The sequence below is a fragment of the Sus scrofa genome, chromosome 9, assembly GCF_054392235.1.
Source record: "Sus scrofa isolate SSC_HxYL_T2T_F1_AM1 chromosome 9, Sscrofa_HxYL_maternal_Yorkshire_Landrace_v2.0, whole genome shotgun sequence".
In the NCBI taxonomy this organism is placed as follows: domain Eukaryota; kingdom Metazoa; phylum Chordata; class Mammalia; order Artiodactyla; family Suidae; genus Sus; species Sus scrofa.
Window position 1 is genome coordinate 142,752,006 of NC_139391.1, and position 12,686 is coordinate 142,764,691.

Genomic DNA, 12,686 nt, shown 5'->3' on the forward strand with positions numbered 1-12,686 from the left:
AGGGCTGACATCCTGGCACATGAAGCCGAAGTGACTGATAGAAGCTGTTAACACGCCAGGGTTCTAAGAAAGCCAGTCAAACTCACGAGAGTTGGGCAAAGTTTATATGTGGGTAGATGGATGGTTTTGAATAAAATGTAGGAGAGGAATTTAGTAGAGCGGTTATGAGAACAGACTCAACGATGCCCGGAATTCACAACCTTTCTCCTTTTCCTAACTTAAAATCTTGGGCAAGTTATTTCATCTCCGTCTGCATTTCTTCGTAGGTAAATTAGGCATACTTTTGAGACATCATAAGACTGTGTGAACATTAAATAGCTTAGGAGTTGGGGGCACTGAGAAGGGTATGGATAATTTCATATGATCATTCGACGTTTTCATCTTAGAGAATGCTACCAGAAACTTTGTTTCTAAGACTTTTCCTAACACAGAATTTTCTTCCGAGTATTCTATTTTGTTTCTCTCTTTTTCTTGGCTACCAAGTATCGGGGCCAAATCTGTGGTGCTTCGGGATGAGGTGCTTAGGGCTCCTCCTGTGCGAGGGCACCTGACGACAAAACGATCTCCCGCAGGCCTGAGGGCAGGACAGCTGGAACTCACTGTGCTGGGGACAGGGTCACCCACCCCTTGTTTATTCGTTCAGTGTGTCCCTTTGGAAGCTACGCCCTAAGCTGAAGTTAATAAATACGCGGAGCTCTTCATCCGCCGATCACCAGCCCCATGGGAGACCTCAGGACCGGCCTGGCCAGGGCAGTTTCACAGGCTCCTCTGCAAACACTGCATGTAGAGTTTTATAAAGTTCCTGAAGTATGTGCTTCCCAGCAGTGCTGGAACCCACTTCTTCCCCGGCACGGACGAACTACAGTTCCCAGACTGCCCTGCCCCTGGGTTGAGTCACGTGACTGGAACTCACCAATGGAGTCAGAGAGGACATCAGGTGTCAGGTAATAGCTCAGGCTGCTTTCAGTATTGTTCTCCTTTACACTCAGGGGTTGCTGGAGGGGCTCTTGATGAAATAAAGGGGGTGGAATCTTGGTCAGATTCAGTCCCTGAGTAACTGTGTGGACATGAGCCTCTTGGCCAACCTAAATAGCTGTCATTCATCATATAATTAGCAGCATTATTTTAAGCTTACGTGCCTCTGCATCTAGTTACCCATCTCTAACAAAATTGAAAGATTCTTTGCCAAAAGTCAAATGGAAGGATGGACTTGAGGTTTGGGATTGGTGTATGCACACTGAGGTATGTGGAATAATTGGCCAACAGGGACCTGCTGTCCAGCTCCGAGAACTCGATCCAATATTCTATGATAATCTATATGGGAAAAGAATCTGAAAAAGGATGGATTTGTGTACCTGTACAACCGAATCATTTTGTTGTACAGCGGAAATTATCACGTTGTAAATAAGCTATAGTTCCATAGCACCCAAAAGAAAAATCTACGTCTCTGGCAGCATCCTTATATTCCACTAATTCTATTCTGGTTGTTAAGATATGAATTTTTTCCCTGCAGAATCTGTTACTTGTGAGTGAATACTGTCCCGTAGGATAGACTTCTCTCATTAGTAGCCAACCCCGCATTTCACGGTCCAGTCTAGTTAGCAGGACAGCTTGGGCTGAAGCCCCTTGTCTTTCATTTCCTCCACTCCAATCTGACCCCAGACACAGTCGTAAACTTCAAACCAGAGAACAGCACATCCGTGGGCAAGAAATATGGAGAGTTGCTGAGAGAGGCGTCTGAGCAAAGCTGACGGAATAAAAATGAAAATAATGGCTAACAGTTATTGCTCACTTAGGTGTGATAAGTAATGCACTGAGAAGTTTCGGGTGGATACTGAATCTTTGCAGATGCCTCTCGTCCACTTGAAAAGATATAGTTTAGTGGACATCAGACCTCTGAGACCGTGCAGCTTTAGGGGCTGCGGAGTTGTGTAAGCTACCAAGAAAAAAAAGGCAAATTCCCTCCACTTTGGCCATCTCTACCAGTTTAGAAGAGTTCTGGGGAGTTGCAGGTGCAGCTCAGAAAACCGTGAAGCTGTGACATCTCAGACAAGGAAGAGCTACTCCCAGATGGGACAGACGTTTTCCATGGTTTCCAGGGATGTCTCAATGGAGACTGGGTATAGCCATGCTGCATTCTTTCCATGGACGCTGAGCAGAGCAAAGGCCGAATTAAACAAGAGAGAGAAGACGAAAACGTTGGTCTCCGAAGAAGACATTTCAGTCACACACAGGAAGCCTAAGGGAGAGGACGGTGTCCTACGGGGAACGCTTGCACTGGTTTTCTCCATCCAGATTGCCCGGGGAGGAAGGAACCTTTTAAAATCACAGCCTCCAGAGAACTCCTGTTGTGGCCCAGCAGAAAGGAATCCGACTAGTATTCCTGAGGATGCAGGCTCAATCCCTTGCCTCAGTCAGTGTGGCCATGAGCTGTGGTGTAGGTTGCAGATGCAGCTTGAATCCTGTGTGGCCATGGCTGTGGCAGAGGCCGGCAGTGGTAGCTCCAATTCAACCCCTAGCCTGCGAACTTCCATATGCCACAGATGTGGCCCTAAAAAATAAATAAAAGATAATTTACAGCTGCAGCCTTCCAGGGGAGCGCACCTGACCACACTGCTGAAGGCAGTGAGGAGATGCAGGCTGAACCCGGCCGTCTGTTCATGGAACAGCCTTCTGTCTGTCCAAACAGAAATGAAGGACTATGCAAAGCCAATGAGTGCTTATGAAGAGTTCCTAAAACATAACAGGGGAAACACGTAAAATATGAATGTGTTAAACAAAAGAAATATTTGAGCGCATGTGCTTATTCTACCTCTGCTAAAATTACGGAAAAGACACATAACTGAGATTTCCACCAGCCCTTCAGGGTTCGTAAAGTGAATATATGAAATCACAAACAGGAAAAAAAAAAAGCCACAAAAACCAAAGACAGATGATGGTGAGAGAAAAAAGAAACTGCATTAACCAATTTAAAAATACCGCTGTTTACTGGTTGCCCAAGCCCATGTAAAATTGTTTTTCAAAGAGCCGTGTGTATAACAGCGCCAATAAGCAAAGCGGTATGTTCAGTTGGGGAAAATGCAAAAGACACGAGAAGGTAGAGAAAGATTCATATTTTACAATAGCATCCAAGGCAAAGAGCAACCGCCGGAAAAAGCAAAGTGTATTCCGATCGCTAAGCCCTATTTAGAGGCTGATGGTGTAGTGAACGGAAGCTTTATGCCGTTTGAGCCCCGTCTGCACCAGGGCCTGGTCATCCACCTAAAACTCTCCGAGGTGGCCTTTCAGCTTCTGAGCTGGAACAGAAGGGGCCCTCCGGGTGGGCAGAGGGTGGCGGCGGCACAGGCGCTGCCCGCTCCTTGGGCTCCCTGGGCTCCGGGGCCTGCTGCTGTCCATCTGGCAGAACCTCAGTCTCACTTGCCTCTTGTTCTCCGCACGTTCAGCCTTTTATGCTGCCTTTCCTACCCCCAGAATCTGGAAGCAGAGGCCTAGACACGGCAAGAAGGGTGCGTCGCTATTCCCTGAGGACGAACAGCGGGCGGCCTGTCCACGCGCCTCCTCTGCTGCCCGTTGAATTGGCCTCGAGTCCCTCCCACCCGTTCCCCCTTCCCGCACGTGGAAGGCCTCGCCCACTCCTCCTCCTGCGCAGTAAACCCTGGCTTTGTGACTCTCGGTCCTGCAGCCTGGATGTGATTGCTGTTTAAATATTTTCTCCACCTTCTCCTGTGCTTCCTTGGGCCCTGACTCCGCTCCAAGCACCCGTGCGACCAGATGGACGAACCAGAGCGTGTGGGGAAGACACGTCCCAAATATTTCTACGCATCAGCTATGAACTTCACTCGGCCTGTTACCTGATATTATTTAACAATGTATTTGGTGTCTTTCTTTTTTCCACCTTTCACAGCCATTGGATCCTTGTTTTGCTTTGTATCATAAAGCCCCTCCTGCGAGCTCGTGGCATCTCCAGAGGCAGGCCCCTCATGCACTGGGTGTCATGATTTGCTCAACAAGGATTTTTCTGCCTTTCCTCTTTGACGACTGCAGACCCGAGACCGTGTGTGTCTGTGCGCCTTTCGGGAGCCAATGTTTACAGTCCTTTTGATTCCTCCTGCTGCCTCTTTTTACTGTTCCGCCTCCATGAGCTGATGGGCCTCCCAGGCGAGAAGCAAAGCAAACAGACCCTTAAGACAAGCACACGTTGGAGCTCCCGGTGTGGCACCGAGGGTTAAGAACTCAAGAGCAGTGCATCAGGGCTCTGCGGAGGTGTGGGTTTGATCTCCAGCCCGGTGCAGTGGGTTGGAGGAAGGATCTGGTGTTGCCACAGTTGTGGCGTAGGTTGCAGCTGTGGCTTGGATTCAGTGCCTGGCCCAGGAACTTTCATGTGCTGTGGGTTCGGCCATAAAAAGGAAAAAAACTTAAAACATAACCATCAGATATCATCTCACAAGCGCTGCAATGGCCAACATCCAACATTTTACAAATAATAAATGCTGGAGAGGGAGTGGAGAAAAGGGACCCTCCTCCCCCTGCTATGGGAATGTAAATTTCCACAGCCACTGTGGAAAACAGCATGGAAATTCCTTAAAAAAACTAAAAGTAGAATTCTCCTATGATCCAGAAATCCTATTCCTGGGGATATATGGGGCCATAAATTTTTTTTTTTAAGAGTACATTTTCACTTTAAAAATATGTGAGAGCAGATGATGTTTAACCCACTGGCGGGGTAGGGGACAGATCATCCTATTTCCAACCTGCAGTGGATGGAAATGAACCTTCCCCGAACTCATCTCACCTCTTATTGCCTCTTTCAGAAGCTTTATTTGCTGGTAGCCTGGGGCAATGCACTTGCTGGTGTTTTTATTACTCACTTCAATCAACGACCTGTTTCATTACACGTTATATGTGTCTCAAATTGCATCTCCGCTCTGGAGCTGTGACCACTCAGTCCGCCTCGGGGCCAGGCACCCTTAGAGACGCCTGGGAGGTCTGGGTCTGGCCTTGGACGTGGGTGGGCTCTCATTGTTTTCTTGGGAAGTCGACCTTTTTTATTCCAGCTGCAGGGACTTTGTGGAAGCATCTCCCGCCATTCCGTACAGCGCTGGGCTGCCTGTTTTCCCGTCCCTTCTGGAAAGAGGTACCTGATCCGGGGGGGGTCTCTGCACACCCACAGGTGGCCTCCATTCCCAAACCTGAGGGCTGTGGCGAGGGGCACTTCCTGCTCCGCACAAGCTTCGGAAGGACTTGACATAACGCCCACGTATCATTTTATTGACTCAAACCCCATGATTACATTTGCAATTTAATTACAGCAGGCTTATTTTTAGAGTTTGCACTGAAAGCCTGGGAGAAAAGAAGCAAGTGCTTCTACTTACCACCCCAGAAACAGCAAATGACAGTCTGAAAATCACTAAGAGAAGGACGGGTAGGAAAATGATCTGGTCCTAGAATTAAATATGGCGTTTCACTCCGATGTTTGATAGTTGGGTGTTTACTTTTCTGGAGCTCCTTCTGGAAGGAAGGAAGGAAGCTCCTTACGTTTCAACACTGGGGACTGGCAGGAACAGGAGCCGCCACCCCTGGTGAAGCACACCAAGCTTTCTCATTTCTGCAAAAGCTCTTTTTTCCCTGTTTACAAGCTGAGGCCTGGCCCCGCTTGTCTGCTCTTCCTTTGACTTGGTACCAACTCCCTCTCAGCGTTTCCGCTGTGGCTCAGTGGGTTAGGAACCTGACGTGGTGTCCCCGAGCGTGTGGGTTCGATCCCTGGCCTTGCCACAAGCTGTGGTGGAGTCACAGATGCGGCTCCGATCCGTTGTTGCTGTAGCTGTGGTGGAGGCTGCAGCCGTAGCTCCTGTTGAATCTCCTGCCTGGGAACCGCCATACACAGCAGGCCCTCAAAACAAAACAAAACAAAACAAAACAGAAAACACGTTCTCAAGACTCCCATAGCTTTTACACTCAAATCATTTTATTTTTTCATTGTAAGCATTACGGTCTATAAAGCACAGGGCTTACCCCCCTTTTGTAAAAGGCAATTTAACAAATCAGATAAATTGTTTAGAAGGGGATTGGGCTGGTCTACGTGTAAAGGAATATAGGTTTCCACACCATATCAATAAAGCTGTGTTTCATTTGCACGGCTGCGGTTGCCAACGGAAGGAAAAGCCCCCCACTCACACACACACTCACCCCCACACACACTCACACTCTCACAACACTCACTCACACACTCTCACTCACACACTCACGCATTCACACACTCACACACACTCACACTCATGAGGAGGTCTTTGGCCCCAACCCCGCTTGATTCTGTGGATGGAGCTGAACATTCGTCTCTAAACTGGCTTCTTGCAGCGAGCTGTTTAGACCAAAGCTAAAGCCTACCTCGCTTTGGGTTTCTGGAAACTGCTAGTCTTCTAACCACCTATCGCGAGAGAAGAAACTTCCCATCAGGCACGACTCAGATTAAGAAAATATCTGCTCTTTGTACAGACACAAGGAACCGTGGCGTCAACGGAGAGGGTTTCTTTTTCCAAAGTTTAAAGGTAAGTGCAGCCCAACCTGGAATGGCTGGCAGGAGACAGGGAGAAAAATTTATTCAAGGTGAATGTGGGGGGGCCGGCTGTGCTCTGGGCACTGCCACCTGGTGATTCCACAGCAGAAGGAACTAACCTGTGTCTGGACACATGAGAGGCGCTGCCCCAAATACAGAAACCTGTACGGAGTTGGGGAAAAACTGCTCCTGCTCCGGTGCCGAGGTGAAACTCAGAGCCAGATTTTCGCTTTTCCTTTACTTAATGATATCATCATGCCCCCAGTTGAAGCCGGCCTTCTCCATGGCTCCACCACATAAGCCAATAAAACAAACCACAAAAAAAGTACCACTGTGCGTGCAGGCGGACAGGCCAGAGACGAGGCATTTTCTCCGAGGTTCCCTGGACTCTTCTTATCGCACATCAAACATGACCCTGTTATTTTTAATCCTCCAGCGTCGTTCCTTTGCTACGTGTGTGTGCTGCTTCTCTCCACTCCAGCCCCAGCTCCCTAAGACGTCATCGCATCCCTCCCGGGTCCTTTACAAGCTCCGTGATAAATGGAGATCCGTGCTCCATTTTTACGACGTGGTGAGATCCTTTTGAAAATCATCCCTGGCTTTGCAGGTCTTCTCACCCTGTGTGTCCTGCCTTCCCCTTAGGAGCATTGAGGACCCGTGTTTTCAGACCCTGGGCCGCTCTCTCCCCGACTGTGAGCTGAGCTCTGCCAATCAGGTGCAAAGGATGTGAGATGTCACTTCTAAAGCCCAGACTGAAGATGAAGCCACATCATGGGACCACCTCTGTCACGGAGGACCGGGGGCGGGGGGGGGTTGGAGGCTTCTGACAGTGGACCTAGATGCCCAGCTGACAGGTGGCCTTTGGTGGTGTCTCCAGGGGAACAGTGCCCCTTGGGGCGTTACTGCTCCACACGGAAACAAGGGAGATACTGAGAAATTCTTACAGCAACTTGACATCATTGCAACACTCGAGGGCTCAGGGTTAATGGAACAAGATAGTAACCAGGTGGTGTCACCCATGAGCTGCACGGGACGGGGGCTGGGCTGGTAGAGCTGTGTTAAATATGCATGACATTTTAAAGAGAATTTGTCGACTGTGACTGAGAAATGGATTAAACCCGAGAAAATCTGCGTGTTACTAGTGGAAGAGAGACTCCTAGAAGAGTGGTGTTTCGACAGGTGGTCGTGATATATCCCGTATCTACCAGCTCTTGTCAATGAATTAGGCGTTGGTCTGATATTGTATATCTGAAAGCAGTTGTCACAGGACGCCTGATAAAATGTACTTAACATTTCAAGTGTATTTTTTATCAGGGAAGATCTATGCACAGGAAACGAATGGATTCGAAGTCAAGCTCTTCCATGGAAGAGTGTTTTAAAGACAAGCCTAATTTTGCAGATTAAATCACTGGCATCAATGAGTGAAGCAGCACAAAATTAAAGCTAAATTTTGAGAATCAGCCTCCAGGATTACAGAATTCACTTTGTACTTGAATGTTTTGTGTTTGCTGAAGCTGCTTTAAAATCTCTTCCTTCATTCCAATGTAACTGGACAAGAGACTGGTTTCTTTGCTAAATTGTAATTAAAAGAGCACACAGTCACCATTTATATTTATAAGTTATTCCTGGAAAGGAACGTTGTCATCCACCAACCTAAAGCAACTATCCAAACATCACTCAGCACATGAAAAACCTGCGCGGGTGCCGGGTGCGCGGGTGCGCGGGTGCGCGGGTGCGCGGGTGCGCGGGTGCGCGGGTGCGCGGGTGCGCGGGTGCGCGGGTGCGCGGGTGCGCGGGTGCGCGGAGAGGCACAGCGTGTCCCGTTAAGACGCGTGCGCAGGTGTTTAAAACGGGCATCACCGGTTCCTTGATGAGGTTTCCTTTAAGTGCAGTTGCGGAGCCCTGAAGAGTTAGGAATGACGACTCTCTGAATTCACCGTTGGGATGTCCAGCACGTGGAAAACATGTAAAAGTTTTGAAAGCTTTTCCGTGTTCCCGCGTTATGTTTATTTCGATCACATGTATTGAAACGCAAGTCGGGTTTGTGGACTCTAATACCGAACACTTTGAACTTGTATTTTCTATGTTTTTCTTCTTTCTTTTTCTAGTACTTATTTTTATTATATTTTACAGAAGTATGGGTTCCTTGGTGACATATTAGTGTGTGTTTATATATACGATGGATATAGATGGACATGAATATATGTGGAGATATGCGTGGCGATGTAGATGGACTTGTGGGAAGCCACCCCAGAGCCCAAGTCAGGTGGCTTTCCTCACTGCTGGCCTCCTTCCTGCGCCCGAGTCTGCCGCGTGGGACGCCCCTAAGGCCCCCAATTTAAACGGAGTGACACATTCCTTCCCTGCTCACATGAGCTGGAGGCGCTCTGGTTTTGCGGTTTAGTCTTCCTCACCGGGTTTCCACACTCTTTCATGCCCCTTTTGGACGCTCTCTCCATGGTTTAGCCCGAGGAGTAATAATTTATACGTTCAAGTTTGACCCTATTTTTTCCTTCTAGAATGCTTTCAATGTCTTCCCCTTGGTACAGAAAAAAACAAGCAAGCAAACAAACCAGCATGTGTCCTGCCAGACAGAAGAGCAGCTCACTCCTTCGCTGCCTGTACTTCCTGGGCACTTTCCAACTTATTTTCTCTTTTCCAACCACATCACATTCTTTCTTTGTTCCCTCCTTCCTTCCATCATTTATTATTTCTCAATAATCATTACAATATTGTGTTAATGTCAGGTGTATAGCAACGTGATTTGATTATGGATATAGATACATATGTATAAATTCTTTTCTAAAAAAATCCTTTTCCATTCTAGGTTATTTCTAGGTACACACAGAGCTCCCTGTACTACACTGTAAATCCTTGTTGTCTGTCTGTTCTGTGTGCGGCAGCATCTGTCTGTTACCTGCATACTCTTATTTGATCCCTCCCCTTCCTTTCCCTTTGATAACCATAAATTTGTTTTCTACATCTGTAAGTCTGCTTCGGTTTGGTAAATAAGTTCACTTGTATCGTTTGTTAGATTCCATAAGCAAGTGATATTACACATTATTTCTCTTTCTCTGCCTGGCTTTCCACACTTAGATACTTCTAGATAATCTCTAGATCCACCAGGGTTGCTGCAGATGCCATTGTTTCATTCTGTTCTGTGGTTGAGTAATATTACATCACTGGATAATATACCACATCTTCTTTCTCCCTCCATCTGCTAAACACAGTTTGCTTCTGTGTCTTGGCTACTGTAAATGATACTGCTGTGAACACTGACGCTCTTCTATCTTCTTGAATGAAAGTTCTCTCTGGATACATGCCCAGCAGTGGGGTTGCTGGAACATCTGGCAACTCCGTTTTCAGTTTTTGCGGAAACTCCATACTGTTTTCCATAGTGGATTGACCAACTTACATTCCCACCAAAGGCGCAGGAGGGTTCCCTCTTCTCTGCATTCTCTCCGACGTTTATGGTTTAGAGTCTTTTTGATGATGGTCATTCTGACTGGTGTAAGGCGATATCTCATTGTAGTTCCAATTTGCATTTCTGTAATAATTAGCGATGTTGAGCGTCTTTTCATGTGCCTGTTGGCCACCTGTACATCTTTGGAGAAGTGTGTACTCAGGTCTCCTACTCATTTTTTTTTAATTGGGTTCTTTGGTTTTATTTTTATATTGAGTTGTATGAGCTGTTTGTACATTTTGGAAATTTAGCCCCTTTTGGTCACATCGTTACACACATTTGCTCCCACCCTATAGCTTATCTTTTCATTTTGTTTAAGTTTCCTTTATTGTGCAAAAGCTTGTAAGTTTGATTAGCTCCCATGTGTTTTTTGTTGCTTTTATTTCTATTGCCTTGAGAGACTGATCATATGACCTAAGAATACATTTGCATGGTTTATGTCAGAGAGAGTTTTGGCTGGATTCTCTTCTGGGAGTTTTATGTCTTATACTTAAGTCTTTAAGCCATTTTGAGTTTATTTTTATACTCAAAATGGTGTGAGGATGTGTTCTAAGTGCTTTGAGTTATCTGCAGCTGTCCAATAACATTTCACTAAAATGTTATTTTAAATAATATCATGGGCGTCCGTGAGACCATCGCCTGCAATGTCCGCATCACGACTGTGTCCTCCCGTCGCTACCCCCACTTGAGAAGGTTTGGCTCCCACACTCGTCCCTCCCTGGCTTTCCATGATTCAGTACGCTTTTTATTTTAGATGGCTTTTAGCTATACATCGCACTTCTAAAGACAGAGAGTTCCTACATAGCCCACATCGAGTTTCCCTTGTTATAAACACCTTGCATTAGAATGGGCATGCGAGTGGAATGGACTGGGAATTTGGGGTTAGCAGGTACTTTCACAGCTGCAAACTATCACATTTAGAATGGATAAGCCATGAAGCCTCACTGTGCAGCACAGGGAGTTCTATCCAATCACTTGTAATAGAAAGTGATTGAAGGTAATATGAGAAAAAGTGTGTATTATGTGTAGGACTGGGTCACTATGCTGTACAGCAGAAATTAACACAAAATTGTAAATCGACTACAATAAAAACTTTTTTAAAAAAAGATCATGTGTACAACTACTGAATCAATATTAATATACCGAGAGCAGCTCAGCAGGTTGGAGCCGAAGAATGGGTGCAGTGAAACTTAAGAAAAACATAAAACAAGACACAGAAACATTTACCTTAAGTAAAGGTGGGAACCGGGGGACTCAAGGTCTCAGGGACCAAGAGCCTCACCTCAAGAAACCACCTGCTTTTGTCAAGCTCTTCAGGATGACCTCAAGGGAGAAGGGGCTATAGGTGCAGAATATAGGTTTTTTTTTATTATTTTATAAGTTCTTTTATTACTTGAAAAGTCACATAGCTGGTAGATGGTTAAGCTTTTACTCGGACCTTTAGGCATTTAACAAGCATTAGCATTTGAGGAGGCTTGGCCTTAGCTATCTATGCATAGCATCTAGAGAAGCATAGTTGTGCTTCCACAAACATGCCATGCCTATCTGCAGCAACCCAGTGCGTCTACGTTTGCACCTTGGTTCTCTTTGCTGATGCATATTCTGCTAACGACAGCCTGTAAACCACTTGGGGCTATGAGGTTCCTCTTTCTCTTATTTTAACAGGACGTAGCATGTTTGTGCAAACGGCGTGCCAATCTGCACAGGTCCAGCGTGCCTAGACCAACGCATTATGCCTCATTCAGCTGACCCTGTGAATAGCCATGAAGTCCTGATTCATTGGAGAATGGTTTTGGAAACCAGCCTCTTATTGTTGACAGCATAAGGACATATATGTAGACAGACTAATCCTTGTATGTATACTTATATAAAAGGACTTCTGCATGGATCCATCTGTATCTCAAGTAAGCTGAAAATAATTTCATCCTGACGTCCCCAAATTTAATCCATGAGCTCCTTGATTACAGCATGCTTCTCGCCGTGATTATCCGCCATCTATCACCCCGACAGCGAGAAACGTGATACCCACCACCTGTCATCATTTACCTAATGGTCTGAATCCAGTGCGTACCTGTTAGAGATGCTAATCCAAATCCCCATGGGAGACAGTTTTACCTACGAGAGTACAGACCATGTGCAGTTCATTTTGTTATTATTCTTACATTCTCAAGGAAATTCCAGAGTTCCTCAGGGCAGAAACATTTCCTCCCATTCCCTCTGGGGCGTTTCTTTCGTGTGTTTATAGTGCAGCTAGATTATTCATCACAAATCTGCATTCATCCTAGGCTTGCCCAATCTCCTAAACGATTTATTTATAAAATTCATGCCTTCAGATTTACCCATTCTTACCCTGCGTTCTCTGGGTTTGATACATGTACAGTGTCTTGTATCCGATGCCGGTGTCACACGGAACAGCCTCACCCTCCTCTGTGTGGCACCTGTTCACCTTGGCACACCCTGGCACTATTGATCTTTTTACTATCTTCCCTTTTCCAGAATGTCATATAAATGGCATCATACTGCATAGGGCCTTTCCAGAATGGCTTCTTTTGCTTGGCAATACGTGTTTAAGCTTCACTCACTACTTTGCTGGGCTTGACAGCTCATTCCTTTTTATCATTGAATAGTATTCCCTTGTATCGATGCACCATGACTTGTTTATCCATTCCT